Source organism: Neomonachus schauinslandi, chromosome 1, assembly GCF_002201575.2.
Source record: "Neomonachus schauinslandi chromosome 1, ASM220157v2, whole genome shotgun sequence".
Lineage (NCBI taxonomy): Eukaryota > Metazoa > Chordata > Mammalia > Carnivora > Phocidae > Neomonachus > Neomonachus schauinslandi.
In genome coordinates, this window is record NC_058403.1 from 47,250,625 (window position 1) to 47,271,479 (window position 20,855).

Sequence of the window (20,855 nt, forward strand, 5' to 3'; positions counted from 1 at the left end):
ACACAGACACTATTTTACAATCTGTTCAAAGGAGAAAAAAATCCAAAAAACAAGTCCTCATTCCTCTGATACACTAAACAGCCATCTATTTAAAGGACATGAATTCTTTAATACCATTTATGTAGTCTGTCAAAAACAGGTACCCACATGAATTGACATTTTGAGATCATATCCAAAGTTTGCATCTAGTTCATCTTATAGCCAGGGCAAGTCAAATGCTGAGAGAGAGGGAGGCCTCTGTATTTCATGGAATCCTAGAGCACCCATTGTGTCAGGCGCACTTGTAAGCACTTCATGAATGTAAGCCCATTAGTCCTTTCAACAACCCTGGGGAGTGCTATTATTATGATCTTCATTTTGGAGGTGAGTGTCAGGACATAGAGAGGTTAAGTAACTTGTCCAAGTCACACAGCTAGTAAATGGCAGAGCCAAAGTTTGAACAAAAATAGCCTGGCTACAAAGTTTATGCTACAGGGCTTGTCACTTGTATTTTCCATGGCTTCCTAGATTCACACACACACACACACACACACATACACACGGTCAAATTTTTTTAAAGTTTAAATATCATTGCCTTCTTTCAAACCTGCCAGTGTTGCTCATTGATGTTATATATAATCTCTTTCAGAGGTAAAATAAAAAATGTAAATGTGAGCCTCATGTTAATGGGCTCTCCGGACCTCTCTGCCTCTACTATATTCAGCTTCTATCTACATCAGGGTATCCTCAGTCTTAGTTGAAACCTAATCTCTTTATGACCATTTCACTCCTGAATGGGCTTTCCCAGAAACTGTCTGTAGAGTTTTTCTGACTTCATTTTTCCTTCTTGGGCATAGCTGTCAGAGTCAGTTTCCCAACAGTTGATCTAAAGGCATTCTCTGTCATTGAACACTACATCAAAAACTAATGATGTAGGGCGCCTGGGTGGCTCAGTTGGTTAAGCGACTGCCTTCGGCTCAGGTCATGATCCTGGAGTCCCGGGATCGAGTCCCACATCGGGCTCCCTGCTCAGCAGGGGGTCTGCTTCTCCCTCTGCCCTCTTCCCTCTCGTGCTCTCTGTCTCTCATTCTCTCTCTCTCAAATAAATAAATAAAATCTTTAAAAAAAAAAAAAAACTAATGATGTACTATATGCTGGCTAACTAAACATATAAATAAATAAATAAATAAATAAATAAATAAATAAATAAATAAAAAATAAAGGCACAAAAAAAGTTAAAAAATTTTTTTAAATTAAAAAAAAAAGGCAACCAACAGAATGGGAGAAGATATCTGCAAATGACCTATCAGATAAAAGGCTAGTGTCCAAAATCTATAAAGAATTTATCAAACTCAACACCCAAAGAACAAATAATCCAATCAAGAAATGGGAAGAAGACATGAACAGACATTTCTCCAAAGAAGATATCCAAATGGCCAACAGACGCATGAAAAAGTGCTCAACATCACTCAGCATCAGGGAAATACTAATCAAAACCTCAATGAGATACCACCTCCCACCAGTCAGAATGGCTAAAATTAACAAGTCAGAAAAAGGGGAACCCTCCTACACTGTTGGTGGGAATGCAAGCTGGTGCAGCCACTCTGGAAAACAGTATGGAGGTTCCTCAAAAAGTTGAAAATAGAGCTACCCTATGACCCAGCAATTGTACTATTGGGTATTTACCCCAAAGATACAAATGTAGTGATCCGAAGGGATACCTGCACCCCAATGTTTTAGCAGCAATGTCCACAATAGTCAAACTATGGAAAAAGCCAAGATGTCCATCAACAGATGAATGGATAAAGAAGATGTGCTATATATATTCAATGGAATATTACTCAGCCATCAAAAAAATGAAATTTTGCTTTTGCAACAACATGGATGGAACTAGAGGTATCATGCTAAGTGAAATAAGTCAATCAGAGAAAGACAATTATCATATGATTTCACTCATATGTGGAATTTGAGAAACAAAACAGAAGAGCATAGAGGAAGGGAGAGAAAAATAAAACAAGACAAAATCAGAGAGGGAGATAAACCATAAGAGATTCAATCATAGGAAACAAACTGAGGGTTGCTGGAGTGGAGGGGAGTGGGGGGATGAGGTAACTGAGAGATGAACATTAAGGAGGGCATGTGATGTAATGAGCACTGAGTATTATATAAGACTGATGAATCACGGACCTTTACCTCTGAAACTAATAATATATTATATGTTAATTGATTGAATTTAAATAAAAAAATATTTTTTTAAAAAAAAGAATTAGGGCACCTGGGTGGCTCAGTCGTTAAGCATCTGCCTTCGGCTCAGGTCATGATCCCAGGGTCCGGGGATCGAGTCCCACATCGGGCTCCCTGCTCGGCGGGAAGCCTGCTTCTCCCTCTCCCACTCCCCCTGCTTGTGTTCCTGCTCTCGCTATCTCTCTCTCTGTTAAATAAATAAATAAATAAATAAATAAAATAAAAATTAAAAAAAAAAAGAATTAAAGGTCCATGACACAGAATCCTTCTAATTTTGGTGAAAGCCAGGAACCACCAGCATCAGTTCTTGAAAGGCTTCTTTTTGGAGACTTCCACTTGTTCAGAGTAACTAAGAAAAATTCATCACACTTAGTGTCACATAGGTGAACACACATATGAAAATTCAGCAAGTTATATACCCTTACAATTTGTGTACATTGCTATCTGAAAATTAGACACTGATTTTTTTTTTTCAGGTAGGCTCCACACCCAGCATGGAGCCCATTGCTGGACCTGAACTCACGGCCCCAAGATCAACACCTAAGCTGAGATCAAGAATTGGATGCTTAACTGATTGAGCCACCAGGAACCCCAGACAGTGATTTTAAAAAGAGAATTAATGACCCTTGTTTATAATAGCAGAAGAAAAAAATTCATAAATTACCTCAATGTCCAATAAAAAGGGATTGGTCACATAAAATACATGATATAGTTCTATGATGAAAATACTCTGCAGCTAATTAAAGATCTTGCTGTTGTTAATACTTTGGTACATGGGAAAATTTTTCATGTTGTAACATGAGATAACCCAAATGATATAATTATATACTCAGTTTGATCTGTTTATGTAAAAAAATAGAAGTAGAAAAAAATATATCAAAATATTGATAGTGTTTAACTCTGAAAAAAAAATAAAGGTGTTCTCTGCTTCTAATTTGCTTTTTAGGACCCACATTCTTTCAAAGCCTACCCACATATGCCTCACTTCTGCAGCCTCTCATTTTCCAGCATTCATCTCTCATTGGCATATTTCCTAATCTATTATCTTTTTTCAGGCCAACCTCCCATTTCTCCCACGCCAACATCTAAAGGGTATCAATCTACACAGCATAGCAAGGGGCAGCTTACTTCACACCTGCTGTCCATGATTTCATCCTCATGGCCCCCCAAAAAGAAACTTTTGCTACTATAGGAGTTAAAACAGAGGTAGGCAAACTTTTTCGGTAAAGGGCCAGGTAGTAAATATTTTAGACTTTTTGGGCTACCTGGTCTCTGTCCCAACTACTCATTGTTGCCATAGTGAAAAGAGCAATAGATGAATAAATGAATGGGTTGGGCTTTGTTCCAATACCACTTTGTTTACAAAAACAGGCAAGGTGCTGGATTTGGCCCATGGGCCTTAATTAATTTCTCCCTCAATTATTTTTTTAAAGATTTTATTTATTTATTTGAGAGAGAGAGAGGGAGAGAGCATGAGTGGGGGAGGAGCATAGGAAGAGGGAGCAGGGCAAGCAAACGCCCCTATGAGCATGGGGCTCAAATTGGGCTCAGCAAAGGGCCCTGAGATCATGACCTGAGCCGAAGTCAGACACTTAACCAACTGAGCCATCCAGGCACCCCTGCTTTTCCCTTAATTAAAGCACTAGACCCTTTTGTGATGTTTTGCAGCTTTAACATAGGTTTCAGTGAAACCAGAGCCCCTCCTTACTGTTTTTTAGACTATACTTCATTAACTCTCCCCTTCACAAATGGTAAAATTAAACTGAAATAAAACAAAGTAAAATAAGAAATGTGATCCCTCACATCACTTGGTATATTGCTGTAGGCTTAAGAACTCATCTCAGACATGACAATTATTCACTGGTAAAAACTGATAAACATCTGTGAGCATGTATACTGCCTCAATCAGATACTTTTTTATTTCCACAAGGAACTCTCTCTTACAAAATGTTCATGAAGCATCTCCAGACCATGTTTGCCAAGTAAAATCTGAGACAGCAAAACAAAGCTTTGTGTAGACATGTCACTAAGTGAGCACATGACAAGCATAAAGTCCTAAGGCCTCAGGAAGCAAAGGTGTGCAAATACCAGCCTCCGAGAACATTTTCACAGTGTAGAACATTCTTGACTGCTCTTTTTGTCCTCACAAGGCTCTAAGGTGCTCATTCATTATTTCATTTTTTCATTTGCTTAAAAAATGTTTTGGAGGGTCTTCTGTGAGCCAGACATGTTGCTAGGCACTAGGAATACATGCAAAGACAAAGATAGAAAGGTGACAGAATAAAAAAGAATAAAGAAAGAGTGTCTGCCTTGAAGAACTTAGAGTGTAGTGTCTGCTATCCTATCCTGCGATGATAGAAATGTTCTTCATTCTGCACTGCCCAATAAGGTAGCTACTAGCTGCCTATGACTCTTGAGCACTTAAAATGTAGCTGGTGGGACTAAGAAACAATTTTTTATTTCATTTAATTTTAATTAATTAGGCTAGTGGCTAATGTATGGGCAGTGTGGGTCTATTGGAAAAAAAAATACTTGAATCAAGTGAATGTAATATTACCACTGTGCTAGGTGCTAAGAAACATTAGGTCCTGAGTGCTCTGAAAACTAATAATAGGAGGATTTGACCAATTCAGGAAGGTCAGGAAAAACTTCTCTAAGGCAGTGGCAAGAGAGAAGAAATCTGAAAGAGGAGTAGGGGTCAACCAGATAGAGTGGGATATAACAGAAGGCACTGAGAATAAAAAGGAAATGATATTATGTAATAGTGTGTGAGAAGCAGAGGGTGTTAGGGGTAACTGGGGCCAGACCTTACGGGGCATTAGAGGTCACATAACGGATTTTGGTGTTTAGCCTAAGGACAGGGTTATTAGCAATCAGAGGTTGAGGGTTTGAGTGTATGTGAAGTGATTGCCTTGGCATCTTTGAAAAGTTCCCTCTGGTTACAGTGTACAGAACACAATGAAGGATGCAAGAGAAAGAGCTGAGAGATTAGTAAATTGTCTACTGAATGGTCCAGATGGCTAGTGAGAGTAAGTGGCTTGAATCCAGGTGGATTTGTGGGATACATAGAAAGCAAAATTGACATATCCTGGAAGAAAACTGGATATGAGAAATAAGATCTTGAAACTGGGTGACAGTCCAACTTGCACATCCTAGCAGATGGAGATGTCACTGACTAAACAGAAAACATGGTGGGAGGAGTTGTTCTGGGGGAATGTTGTTAAGTTTGATTCACTCAGAGACCTCCAAATGGGCTGTTGAATAGGCAGCAACTCAGAAGGAGGCAAGGGTTGAAGATTGAAATTGATGGTCCATTAGTGAATAGTGTATTAGTACTTCTGTCCCCGTGACAATGTCATGTATTTTTGGCAAGTTGCCACAGTGCTTGTTAATTAATCCAGAAAAGGCATTATGTGCAAATAGAATACATCCAATGCAATGCAATAATTACAGCAGTAGTGTAAATGGAATAGTCAAATGGGGGAAAAATGCTGGCGGGGTTCATTTATTACAACTTCATAAGAAAGTAAAATTATCTAAAGAGACGGGGAATAGGAAGTGAGAAATTCACACACAGTGGATGCTCCATACAATTACAAAGGAACAGAAGATTAGAAGGATTCAATTCAAATAGAGCTCTCAGAGAACCCAACTGAACTAGAAGAGAACACTGTAGTTCAGGCATAACAGATGGAAATAGATATACGGGGAAATGGGGACAAGAGTGAGTGACACATAATTAACAGCTGTGGACATTTTAAAATTAATTTGTTCAGTTTCTGCTTATGGGTGATAATTATATTTGAATAGAGGTAAATTGAATATTTAATCAAAAATAATGTCACGATATAATTGACAATACAAATTGGGAAGTTGGTCAAGTCTTTCATGTTCTTCCTATACACTGTTGTCATCTTAGAAGCATGTCACCTCTTAAATTGGTAAAAAGAAGACTCATCAATTTTAAACAATCTGCTCTCAGCTAACCATATGGACAATTGCATTTGTCTTCCTACTACTCCATTAGCTGAGATCAATTTCTTCCATTTAAAAGTCTTCCTATTGGACTATAGGCTAGTGGAGAAATAAATTGTAGAAAATGATTATAACTGCTCCAATCAACAGTTTTATAACTTGCCCTGAAAATCACAGCACTAAGAACTCAAATCTCCATTTGCCTCCAAATAATAAAAACTATGTTGACTGTAGCTATGATTCTTGGAAATGTGTTCAGACTGTTTCAGGACATAAAAGAAACAGAGTCTAAATCTAATCTGAATACAAACAAACATCCAGGTATTTCAAGCCAAAACATTGTACACTTTCATGCTACCAACACCTGTCCAGTCCCATCCTTCCCACCCTTCCTACCCAGAGCCAGATGCTAAGAGGAGTGTGGGATATACCCCTTCCAAAGTTTTTATACTACATCTATGAATACAAAAACAATATATAACATTACTTTGGGCTTAATCTATGTAAATGCTATTCTGTAATATGAATCATTCTAAAACTTGCTTTTGCATCCACCTTTGATTTTAAGATTTCTCTATGTTGATATGTATAACTCTAGTTTGTTTTAATTGCTATTAATTGTCCAATATATAAATAAACTACATTTTATTCATTTCTCTCTTGAGTGGTATTAAATATCTTCCAGTTTTTCACTATTACAAAAATATCACAATGAATATATTTTGCATATTTTCCTACTTTCATGAGCAAGAGGTTCTAGATCAACCTAGATCTTTATAGATCTAGGTCAAGAGAGTCTTAGGCTATCATTTCACTAGATATTGACAAGTGTCTCAAAAAGTGATGGGAATTATTAACACTCTTAGCAGCAGTGGGCAAGATCTTTTTCATACACATCTGACTTGATGTTTGCCAAATAAGGGTGTGAAATGGTATCTAATTTAAACTTTTTCCCTGATTAATAGTTTCCCTGATTAAGTTAAGCATTTTTTTTATGTCTGTTGTCTATTTGGCTTATCTCTTCTTTGAACTGCTGGTTCATATCTTTTGTCCCTTTTTATACTCACTTATCACTTTCTCCAAAGCTCTTCACATACCATATGGGTCTGGCTATCTCTCCCAGTGTTCCAAATGAGAAAATACAAAAAGTTTTGTACAACTTTAATATAAAAATATTTATGTATAAAGATAAAATCATGAAATGTCTGTGTCACATTTCATATTAATGCCATTTCAAATGCATATTTTAAATCATACATTACATAATAAAATATTTTTAAAATATTGCTTTCTCCTTCACATTTCTTAAACAATTTTATTCAAATTTCTAATAAGCATGTCCAACATCAGCGTTAGCCATCTTTGAGCCACTTTGTGCATTACTTACAGTTTTCTCAAACAGATATCTTCACTTCTATTCAGATAAATTTTGAATCTGTGTTTAATACACTCACAAGACTTTGTTCCAAGCTACCAAATACCATTTGCTATTCATGATCTTCACAATATGATCACGGACAATATTGTTTCTTGTGCCAGTTATCTTTCATTTCTACCTTCAGATCCACTCCCTTTCCTACTCCAGCCTACTTTCTGCCCTGAAAAGCTGACTTATGTGGACCAGATACCCACAATTCCTTGGTCTCAGGCTTCCTGCTAGGGTCAGCCTATGGCAAGTCTAACAGGAGATGAGAGGGAGGACAGAGACTGAGGTTGGGCTTTTTAGTCTCTGGCTCTTTCTCTTAAACATCAACCCAGTCTGGCTGCATCACTGGACAGAAGGCCATTGCTCCTTTCAAGGCTCCTAGCTCCTCATGACTTTCTTCTTCCATGTCCAGAAACCTGTCCCTTCCTTTGCTTTACTTTTGCAGACCGAGGAGGGGGCAGAGTTCTGAGTCTGCTAGCCCTGGTTCCTGCACTTTTCCTTGCCACCTCCCTTATTTCCCACCACACTTTATAATTAGTCTTTTGATTAATAAATCATCCTTGAATTGTCCTAACTTGAATATGCCATTAATTTCCAATTGAGGAAACTGACTGATTTCAATATTTTAAAAATAATCTTTAGAAGGCTTGTATTCTATAACACCCAACACTTGCAATTTCATAATCTATATTAAACTACATCATTTCGTTTGTTTATTTTGTTGTTTTAACCAACTCCAACCTGAGTCTTCTACAAAATGCAAAAATATCACTGATTGGTGGTTTTAGGCTGCCCATATATTTCAGATAAGCTCTGTTTTCTGAGCAGCCATTTTTGAGAAATAAACATTGCCTTAGATTTCAACATTTATTTGTATTTATTTTATTTATTTTATTCATTGTCCATCATTCCGGATCCTAATCTTCTTCGTGTTGCAAATCTCTTCTTCTCATCTATCACTTGACTTCTAAATTTGTTTGTGTTGTGTTTTGTTGAAAGGAATTTGTTTTAATTTAGACAAATTCATCTTTTATTTCATAACTTTTGGGTTTTATCTCTTAAGAAATTCTTCCTTACCCCAGTTTCACAAAGATATTCTTTATGTTTACTTCTGAATGTTTTAAGTTTCTTTTTTTACATTCTGATATGCAATATGAGATAGAGATCTACTTTTATATTTTTCCATATGGAGAGCCAATTGGCATACCCATCTACTCAATAATGATTTCTCCAATGATTTGAATGCCACCTCTGTTACCAGGGTTCGGTATATGCATGGTTTGGTATATGCAGCTCTGTCTTCTGCTCCACTGTGCATTCCTACACCAGTTCTAAACCATGGTTCTATAATGAGTCATGATATCTAGCAGAACAGATGTACTTATTATGTCTTTGTTCAAAATTCTTGATTATTTTTGGCCTTTGTACTGCTAAAATAGATGACTTCTCCATAAAACAAAATATGAACAGTATCCCTTGGAGTTGACCACTATTCTTCCATCTGAATTTTGGAATCTGTCTCATTACATAAAAAATCCTGCTGGAATTGTGAGTGAGATTGCATTAACTTTGCAAATTAATTTGAGAAAGAAAGAGAATTATTGTTTTTCCTTTAAATTCTCCCAAATATTCTATAGTTGAGTGCTGGGGGAGGCACTTTCCTTATCAGCTTCAGTTTAGAAGACATCTCCAAGATGGCATTCGGAAAGGTATCATCGGTCCAGCAGAGTAAAAATACTGAAGTCATTGGTCATTTATTGATCCACTTGCTCAGCACATTTTGTGAGTGCCAGGTGTGTTCATATTTTTTGTCCCCAGAAATGCAAAGATTTTTCTCTTGATTTAAGAGATCCCATAGGAACACATGAGAGCATGTTAAAAACAAATTGTATCATATTTCCTTCAGATTTACAATAGGAAGAAAAAAACAAACAAGGACAAAATTGCTTCAGTAGTTAAATTATGATCCTTATCCTTCCTATAAACTAGTTTTGGAAAGAATACCTTAATTTATTGGAAATTGTTCACATTTCCCATAACTTGATGCAACACTTTTCTTCTTAGTGTGATTCTCTACAGCTGTAATGGATGAAGCCTCTAAATTTGACTACTAGGTAGAACTAGTAAAGGAAACTTACTGTACTTAGGTGTTTTTTATCTGATTGCATGAAGAAAATACAATATTTAGTTGCAATTTTTAAAATGTTGACATTCCTAAAAATCACACATTTAAAAAGTATTCAAAGATTCCACATTTAATCAGAGTTCAAAGTATCTGAGAGGAATTATTATTTACTTTTAAGCTTCATGATATTTTTCAACTATGTAGAACAAATAAAACATTTTAAATACATTACATTGAATACATTTAAATACATTAGAAAGGTTAGGCACAGACAAACTATCTTCTTTAGACTTACATAAATTCACAGAAGGATCTCAAATTATAATGAACAGCAACAAATTAGAAATTTAAATCAGAGTGAAATATTCTTAGCACCTCAGTCTTTAACAATCTCCAGAAATTAACTGCATACTTTATTAACGTATCTATGAGAATTTAGTTGGTTCATTCAATTATTTATTAATACCAACAGTCATGGAGAGTACACACTATCTGAAACTCTGCTACCATTCAGAAAATGTAACAGAGTAGCTAATAATAAACATAATAATAAACACTGTGTTGTAGTGTGTCTCTCTTTATTAAATTAAATGGTGGTTTATTGATGCTAAATTGATTAATATATCTTTTTTTTAAAGATTTTATTTATTTATTCATGAGAGACAGAGAGAGAGAGAGAGAGACAGAGGCAGAGGGAGAAGCAGGCTCCCCGCGGAGCAGGGAGCCCAATGCGGGACTCGATCTCAGGACACTGGGATCATGACCTGAGCTGAAGGCAGACACTTAACCGACTGAGCCACCCAGGCGTCCCTTGATTAATATGTCTTTAGCTGAGTTTTCTCCACTTGTAATTATTCTCGGATCCTTAAATAAATTAAGAAAATTGGTATCACTGTTCTCCATACATGTTCGGATCAATGTATTATGTGTCCAAAACTATGTTTGGAAAAATTCTGGTCAAGCTAAGCTCCATGGGGCAGATCTATCCACCATAATATATAGTATGTTCTAGACTCATCACAGAAGCATCAAATGAATTCGAAGAGCAAAAGTCAAACAAAAGATGTGACAAGCAGTTGCAACTTTAACAAAATCTGAAATCTAAAATCCCATCTCAAAATTTAGGACTATGAAGCTATTTTACATATTTAGTCCAACTCTGGTATCAGTTTCTTATAATTTTTCCCACATCTAGTGTTCACTTAGGGAACTTTTTTGTTTGTTAAATAACAACAGATGGGAGTAATCATAGCTGAAACTCACCCCTCCTCCCCTGTTGCTGTCCCAATCCTTCCCAAGGGCACATCTGGGCTTGGGATGGGACCTTTTTATAGTTTTCTCAAGAGCATGTGACTAATACATTTCATGTGTTTAATTAAAAGCTTTTTTGTGTGCACCATGTGCAGTGAGGATCCCCATGTGTTTCCAAGATCGCATGTCTAAACTCTAACATTGTGAACCTTTAATATCTCACTCTGAAATCAAATTCATTAAATCAGAATGAGTGCATGGTTAGAAATGAATAGGAATAAATTAAGAATGTGTCCTAGAACATTACCATTGGCAGATCTGCTCAAATCAGTGTATAAACGTCCCCACCTAGAATTGTCACCCTTTAGACAAGGAAGGTCCCCAGACAACATCAAGTCCAATCTCCTCACTGTACAGATGAGGAAACCAAAGTACAAAGAGATGATATGATACACCCAAGATTATACAGCTTGCTAATAACTGACCCAAGACTAGAACTCAGGTCTCCTAACTTGCATCTAGGGTCCTTTTCATTATACCTTAAACATGTGGCTGAAATTTTAGAGCCAGAGTTAAGAAAAGCAATTTGTGTCCCTACCATTATTAGGCACTGCGCAATACCTGGGGTTACAAAGATAAGTAATTTAGGTATCCTGCTCTCTCAGGGTTTACCACTCCAGGGAGACAAAGATAACAAATAAATAACTACCCACTGCAGTAACTACTAAAGGTACATTAGCAAAGGGCTGAGAAACCCCAAGGACAAAGCAACTCCTTACCTGGGAATTAATATTTTATTAGATCTTGAAGGGGGAGTAGGAAATTGCCAGCAAAAAAGGGTTGTTCTAGGCAGAGAATAAGCAAAGGAGGACAACAGAGTCTTAAAGGCTTTGGTGTGTTCTTGGAATTGAACTACACAGAAAGGAATAGTACAAGATGAGGTTGACAAGATCGACTGAGTCAAACCTGAGAAGTTTCAATTAAGTAATTTTAGCCACTTAAATTTAATAGATTTTCAGATCACATAGATGGTATTACTGAATAATCATTTTGAAAGCTGGCATTGATTAAATGCTCAACTATTTTTAGGACAGACCAGAGTGCAAAGAGATTAAGGTCAGGGACATAAGTTGGGAATTGTTACGACTCGTTCCAAGAAGGAAAAGATAATGACAAAATAGAAGAGCTGTGTCTTATTTTGAAATTGAAATGAATTGGTACATTTAGATAGAGCTTATAAATAGAATAGAGGAAAGAAAAGACTGGATAAAACACTACAGTTTCTGACTTGGAAAGCTCAGTGACTCTGAGAGTAAGAGAATGAGTACTTCACTTAAGAACTTGGCAAATAGGGCATAAAAATCTAGAAAAAGCTTACTTGATCCCATGAAGGAAATTTAGAGATATTCTGTGCAGTATGAAGTACCCAGTCTTTAATAATTAATAACAGAGTACTTCTCTGACTCATTGATTACAGCTGGGACCATAGAAATGAAAGCAATATTAGTTTAAATAAAGAGTACTTCTCTGACTCATTGATTACAGCTGGGACCATAGAAATGAAAGCAATATTAGTTTAAATAATTATCTACTCACAGTTGACTACACACGCAAACATAATTATAACAAACAGATTTTGAAAGTAGCCATTTCCTGTTTGTCTAAGTATAATCTTTTACCACTGGCATCTAAATAAAAACAGTATCATTAATTAAGATACTGGAGTTCAGTTTTAAATGGCCTTTACTGAATGCCTACCAGGTACAAAAATTGTACCTCATTGCCAGGAAATGTAAAGAAAAATAAGACACAGTTCAAAAGATTTACAGCTTGGAGGGTGAAGAATAGCAAATATAAGTTTCCAAAATGCAGAATAAAATACCTGAAGAGTGGTGAGGAGTAAGGGAAGAGCTCTTGGGAAGAAGATACTTTTGTTGACTCATGAAGCAGGAAGAGTTTAAGAATTAGTGTTGACAATAACAAATGAGAAAAGGCATTCAAGCCTGGTCAGTCTGGGAGAATAGTACAAAAAACTGCATGGATGAGGAAAAGAGTTAAAATATTCAAGGAATATCACAGTTGACTGGTATGATTGTAACTTGGAGTATCTGAAAGTGAATGGATTGAGTTCCCACTGGAATGATAAATTGAAGTCAGCTTGTGAAGGCCTTCAAAATGAAATGAGGTCTAGACATAGCAGAGACAACAGAACTTTGGGAGACATAGAGAAGTACAATAGGGCATTGCAGAGGCTCTGATGTGGAAACTCTTGCCTCCTAGATGACTGGGCTGCATCATTCATACTGCAAAGACTGGCCTAAGACTAAGCTTCTTCCCACAAGACTGCTTTTTTTCATTGCCACACCCTAGTTTTCATTTGACCCTGTCCCCCACCTCACCAAATTAGAAATATTACAAAACCTTGCTTAATGTACAAAATACACGGATTTCTCAAAGAGTCTTATATCCAAATTGAAGTTAGTAATGATTATTAAAATAATGATAATAATAAAATTAGTAACGATAGCTAGTATTTGGAGCACTCTTTTTACCAAGAGTGTGCTAACTGTGTTATGTTTGTTAGCTGGTCCCTAGATCATCTTTTCAGGAGGGTACATTGTCATACCAATTTTACCACTGAGAAAAGTTTAGATCTTTCCACTCTTGAGTAGCTTGAGAATGGGGTAATCATTATTAAAGCCCAGCACTGCTGGACATAAAAGTTTTCCTCTTTCCCTTATTCCACACTTGGCAGCCACTCCTCTACAACTCAAGAATAATTTTTAAGACATTCTCCTTCCAAAAGTCTCATTTTTTATAACCCTCTGTAATCCAAGGTAGTTGTAACTTATAAAGACACGTAAGTGGAGTTATATTGCATCTTTTAACGTGAAATCTCTAAAAGGAAGGGGTGAAATAAAGGAAGAGGCAGGGAAACCAGGACATTTGGGATTGTCACTTCTCAAGGACTACTCTGGTAAAAGAACCATGGTTATTCTCTAAGGACTCAGAAATAAACTCCCTCTGAGTCAGTGAATTTAGCTGTAAGACAGATGATCTATCAGAGCCATTCTAAACCAATGATTCATTGACCTTGGAAATCTGGCTATTTAGATATCTAATAAAAGCACCCCCTTCAGTTTAATATATGAGAAACTTACTCTACACCCAAGTGAAGAGTACAGGGGACTTAGAGAAATTTTAAATTGTTTTTTCCAAACACAGAACCGGGGGAGATTTCTTCTCTTTCAAGAATGAGTAAAGCAATACTAAACAACATAAAGAAAGGAAGTCCCTTAGGGATACAGAGCACACACATAAAATGATTTACCTTAAGAAACCAAAGATATTTTTAGAAATTATCAACTTTGTATTTTATTTTATTTTATTATGTTATGTTACATTACATCACCATACATCATTAGTTTTTGATGTAGTGTTCCATGATTCATTGTTGGCGTATAACACCCAGTGCTCCATTCAATACATGCCCTCTTTAATACCCATCACCAGGCTAACCCATCCCCCGAGCCCCCTCCCCTCTGGAACCCTCAGTCTGTTTCTCAGAGTCCATAGTCTCTCATGGTTCATCTCCCCCTCCAATTTCCCCCCATTCATTTTTCCCTTCCTACTCTCTTCTTCTCTTTTTTAACATATAATGTATTATTTGTTTCAGAGGTACAGGTCTGTGATTCAACAGTCTTACACAATTCACAGCGTTCACCATAGCACATACCCTCCGCAATATCTATCACCCAGCCACCTCATCCCTCCAACTCCCCACCACTCCAGCAACCTTCAGTTTGTTTCCTGAGATTAAGAATTCTTCATATCAGTGAGATCATATGATACATGTCTTTCTCTGATTGACTTATTTCGCTCAGCATAATACCCTCCAGTTCCATCCGTGTCATTGCAAATGGCTATATTTCATTCTTTTTGATGGCTGAGTAATATTCCATTGTATATATGGACCACATCTTCTTTATCCATTCATCTGTCGATGGACATCTTGGCTCTTTCCATAGTTTGGCTATTGTGGACACTGCTGCTATAAACATCGGGGTGCACATACCCCTTCAGATCACTACATTTGTATCTTTGGGGTAAATACCCAGTTATCAACTTTGTATTTTTAATAAAATTAAAAGAAAACAGGCTTTTTGAAACATAAGTCAAGAAATAAGTTTAAAGTAGAATAAACTAGAATAAAAGCTAAGCTTTAAATTAAGAAGGACTTGAACATTATAAGAAAAGTATGTAGTAAGGGGAAAATCTTGTATTCTCATTACCAATTCGCTTGCCAAAAACAATTATAAAAGCTGAATCAAACACATTTTTAAAAGTTTGAAAGCATCAGCGAAGGCATTAGAGAACAGCCAAGACAATCAGGAGTTGAGGGGCAAAGACCCCACAGAAAAGACAGGCAGGTTAAGATGAACCCACTTTGATGACTAGCTTTTCCCTCAGAGGCATTGGTAATTTGGACCATCATTTTTAAACACAAGTGGTAGACTGTGGCTTAAAGCAGTTTCATTAGGCTGGGGAGAACAGACCAAAGGGGACAAAACATAACAGGAAGAAAGGAACAACAGGATAACCCAAAATGCAGTAGCATTTTGCCCTTGAGGAATTTCCAACTCCTAAGCCTTTCCAGTGAAGAGTGAGACTTGAAATCCCAACTAAAAAACCCCAGCTGAGATGCCAAAGTGTAAAGCCAAGACTCCAGGAGTCTATCAGTACTAGAGAGACAGAAGTTGGAATTTGTGACCCACCCATGAGGAGACATAATAAACATCCCAGGATTCCAGTTGAGATATAAAATGGAAGAAAGTCATATTTTTTAAAATTCCCTATATAATTAAAATATCAATAATAAAAATCAAATATGCAAGAGATTAGTTAGGCAAAGTAAAATTCAGATCCCTATAGGCCAAAATTTCTGGGTTTTTGCCTTAGATGTTGTTAAAAATATTGACCTTGAAAAGTGAGAATAAATGAATAAAGCACTCAAAATTAGATAGACACAAATAAAGCAATGAAGTTATTTTTTAAAAAGTAGAATTGAGGGGCACCTGGGTGGCTCAGTCATTAAGCATCTGCCTTCGGCTCAGGTCGTGATCCCAGGCTCCTGGGATCAAGCCCCGCATTGGGCTCCCTGCTCAGCGGGAAGCCTGCTTCCCCCCTCCCTCTCCCCCTGCTTGTGTTCCCTCTCTTGCTGTGTCTCTCTCTGTCAAATAAATAAACAAAATCTTAAAAAAAAAAAAAGGAGAATTGACGGATTTATCTGACACACAACTAAAAAATTAGTTCTTAACTACTGCGTGGACCCTCGCTGACCCCTGTTGTCCCAGGTGGTCAGCTGCCCCCTGTCTAAAGAGTGCAGCCCTCGTTGGTCCAGGGGTATTGCAGGAACAAGATCTTTCACACAGGGCAGCCAAGTCTTGCCCCTGTACCGCCTCTTCCTGAATATAGAGGAAATGTTCATTTGGGGCTGATCTCCAAGGAATTCTTCCAATTCCTTTTTCCCAAAACTGGGGTAACAGAACTTTAATGTGCTTGGAACTGGGCTTATCTTATATTTTCTGCCCATAGAAATATATGTGATTACTGCAGAGACCCTCTCTGTTATATCAACAATAGGGTTACAAATTTATGTAGTTAAAAAAATATGGTGCCTCAAAAAAAAAAAAAAATAGTACCTCTGTTGGAGAACTTGCTGATAAACTCAATGAGCAAAAAGTTGCCCAGCTAGAAGTGAAACAGGCTTCCATCAAACAGATCAGATGCAAATGACATGGAGAAGTCACAGCAGGCACTGGTTCAAAAGTGCCATTACCTTTTTGATGTCTAGATGAATAACATTGCTATGACACTGGAGTTTACTTACCAGGAACAGCTACATAGAGTAAACAAGGAGGTGAAGAATTGCCTGGACTATCATATCTCTGTGCACAACATGAAGCGTCAAAAGGAACAAGAGTACATGATCAACTGGGTGGAGAAGCAATATGGTGCAGAGCATCTCTACACAGCAGGAAAAGGAGACAATTGCCAAGTGCATTGCAGATCTAAAGCTGCTTGCAAAGAAGGCTCAAGCACAGGTAGTTCTGTAAATGCATCTATCCCAATGGAGACAGCTAGAAGTAACTGACTAAGGAAACTAGTCTATGTGATAAAATCTTTCTGTATTGCTGTCTACTGAAGTTACACTTAACCTTTCCTAAAAATGAAAAGTTTGAATTTCATATAGTGAGAAAATTAAAACAACTTATTTTGTTTATCCTTCTTGCTCTGTATTTTGAGTTGTTCCCTGATCACTTTTGAATGAGCAGTTTGCTTTTAATAAAATTTGTTGCCCGGCTAAAAAAAATAAAAATAAAATAAAAAATTAGTTCTTTTCACTATTAAGAATGATATTAGCTGTGGGTTTGTTGTATTTGGCCTTATTTGTGGAGGTACATTTCTTCTATACCTTATCTATGAGAGTTTTTATCATAAAAGGATGTTGAGTGTTGTCAAATGCTTTTTCTGTATCTATTGAGATGATCATATAATTTTTATTCTTTATTCTGTTAATGTGGTATTTCACAGTTACTGATCTGTGTATGTTCAACTTCTTTGCACTCAAGGATAGATCTCACTTGATCATACTGTATGATCATTTTAATATGCTGTTGAATTTGGTTTGCTAGTATTTTGTTCAGAATTTTTGCATCTATGTTCACAGGGATATATTGGCCTGAAATTTTGTTTTCTTGTAGCGTCCTTGCTTGGCTTTGGTATGAGGGTATTGCTGGTCTCATAAAATGAGTTTGGAGGTGTTCCCTCTTCTTCCATTTTTGGAAGAGTTTGAAAATTAGCATTAATTCTTTAAATGTTTGTAAAATTCAGCTGTGAGGCCATCTGGTCCTGGGCTTTTCTTTTTTGGAAAGTTTTCAATTACTGATGCAATCTCTTTACCCATTATTGGCCCATTCATATTTTCTATTTCTATTTCTTCAGGATTCAGTCTTGGTAGGTTGTATGTTTCTAGGAATTTATCCATTTCTTCTAGGTTGTCCAATTTGTAGGTCTATAATTTTGTTCATGGTAGTCTCTTAAGATACTCTATTTCTGTGGTGTCAGTTATAATGTCTCCTATTTCATTTATAATTTTATCTATTTGAGTCCTCTCTCCTTTTATCTTGGTAACTCTACTTAAATGTTTACCAAGTTTACTTTTTAAAAAACCAACCCTGGGACGCCTGGGTGGCTCAGTCGTTTAAGTGTCTGCTTTCCACTCAGGTCATGATCCCAGGGTCCTGGGATTGAGTTTCCCATTGGGCTCCTTGCTTGGCTGGGAGCCTGCTTCTCCCTCTGCCTGCTGCTTCCCCTGCTTGTGATCTCTCTCTCCCTCTCACACTCTCTCCCTCTCCCTCTCTCTGGCCTATAAATAAATAAAATTTTTTTAAATAAAAAATAAAAATACCATAAACATTTATGCCATTAAGTTTGAAAATTTAGATAAAATGACAGATTCCCAGAAAACAAAAATATAATTTATTGATATTGACCCAAGAATAGAAATTCTGAATCAATAAACTCCTTTAATATGTGTATCTAATTTGCCATTTTAAACGTCTCTCTTCCTCCCCAAAAATTTCCAGACCCAGATAGCTTTACTAATGAATTCTATCAACAATTTTAAAGAAATAACATCTATTTTATGCAAACTCTTCCAAAGAATAGAAAAAGAAGAAATGCTTCCCCTCTTTCTATGAAGTCAGTATAACCTTGATATAGGCCAATTTTGCTCAAAACCATAGATGCAAAAACTCTAAATAAAATTTAGCTGATATAGAAAAAGAATAACATATCATGACTAAATTGGGTTATCCCACAAATACAAGGTTGACTTAATATTCAAAAATCAAATCATTACAATAGTAGAAAAAAGGAGAAAACATAATGGATCATCTCAATAGGTGCAAAAGAGCATTTGATAAAATTCTATATACAACTCCTAGCAAACAAGATATAACTTCTTAGAAAATATCTAGAGGAGAAAAAATCACACTAGATGGCATATCCAAAATGGCACAACACCAAAAGCTTTCTCCCTGAGATCAGGAACAATACAACAATGTTCACTGTCTCTTTACTATATAACTTTGTACTGGAAGTTCTAGCTAGTGCAACAGGCAATAAAAAGAAGTAAGAGTTTTGAAATTCAGAAAAGGAAGAAATAAGGCAGTCATTATTTGCTTATGATCTGCTTATAGAATATACAAGAGAATCTAAAATAAATTATTAGAATAAATGAGTTTAGCAAGATTGCCAAATACAAGACAAATATAACAAAAAATCATATTTCTATACCAACAAGAAACAGAAAATGAAATATTTAGGGATGCCATTTATAAGAGTATCAAAAATATTAAATCTCTATGAATAAATCCAATAAAAGATGTGAAAAATTGCCACATGTTTGACCAAAAAAAAAGACCATGTAAGGGGTATGACACTTCTTAGAAAACTTAATAGTGTAAAGATGTCAGTTCTCTTCCAAACTGGCCTATAGAGTAGTCAATAAAATCCAAATCAAAACCCAACAGAATTTTGTCTGTGTGTATAACTTGACAAGCTGATTCTAAAATTTATATGGAAATACAAAGGTTCTTAAAAATAAAGTAGAAAAACTTATAAATATTATAAATATTAATAAAGCTATATAATTGAAATCATATGGAATCAACACAAAAATATACAAATAGATGAGAATAAAGAGCTCAAAGACAAACCCATGTCTATGTACCTGACTATATGATATGACAATTTATGATAAAAGTGGTACTACAGAGAAGTGAAGAAAGCTATCACTTTAACATATTATTCTAGGCAATTGGATAAGGGAAAAAATATTAAGCCTGGACCTTACCTCACACTATACAAATACACAAAATGATTGCCAGCTGGATTGTAGATCTAAATGTAAAAGACAATACAATAAAGCTTGTAAAGTTGCTCTGACATAGTAGCTTAAGTAGCTGTAAGTAGCTATTTAAATTAATTAAACAAAACTTAAAATTCAGTTCCTCAGTCACACTAGCCACAATGCAAGTGCTCAACAGCACTTAAAAATAGTATTTGACAGTGCAGATACAGAACATTTTCATCATTGTAGAAAGTTCTATGGGACAGTGCTGCTAATAAGAATATCTTTATAACCTCAGCATTGAAAGATTATTTATTTTTTTATTTATTATTTTTTTGAGAGAGTGAGAGAGCATGTGTGTACAAGGAGGGGAGGGGTAAAGGGGGAGGGAGAGAGAGAATCTTAAGCAGGCTCCTCACCCAGCTCAGAGCCCCACATGGGGCTCAATCTCACAACCCTGAGATCATGACTTAGCTGAAATCAAGAGTTGGATGCTTAACCAACTGAGCCACCCAGGCACCCCTGGAAAGATTATTTAAACAGAACTTACACATGTACAGAAACATACATACACACACACACACAGAACCTAATCATAAACGGAAAAATTGATCAACAGCCTACATTAAATGTAAGAAGTTCTATTCATCAAAAGACACCACTAAGAGAATGAAAAAGCAAGCTGCAGGTGGGGGCAGTCATTTGTAATACATATCATAAACAGAGGGCTTATATTCAGATTATACAATGAACTCGCAAGAACCAATAAAGAGACATCCCCTTTAAAAAAAAAAAAAAAGAAAATCTGGGCGCCTGGGTGGCTCAGTTGGTTAAGCGACTGCCTTCGGCTCAGGTCATGATCCTGGAGTCCCGGGATCGAGTCCCGCATCAGGCTCCCTGCTCGGCAGGGAGTCTGCTTCTCCCTCTGACCCTCCTCC

The 20,855-nt window shown here is 36.5% G+C and overlaps 1 pseudogene; it reads left to right on the plus strand.

Annotated features, from left to right (window-relative positions):
* Positions 1-17,123, plus strand: part of LOC110582695 — a 30,858-nt pseudogene extending 13,735 nt beyond the window's left edge.
* The last annotated feature ends 3,732 nt before the right edge of the window (positions 17,124-20,855 follow it).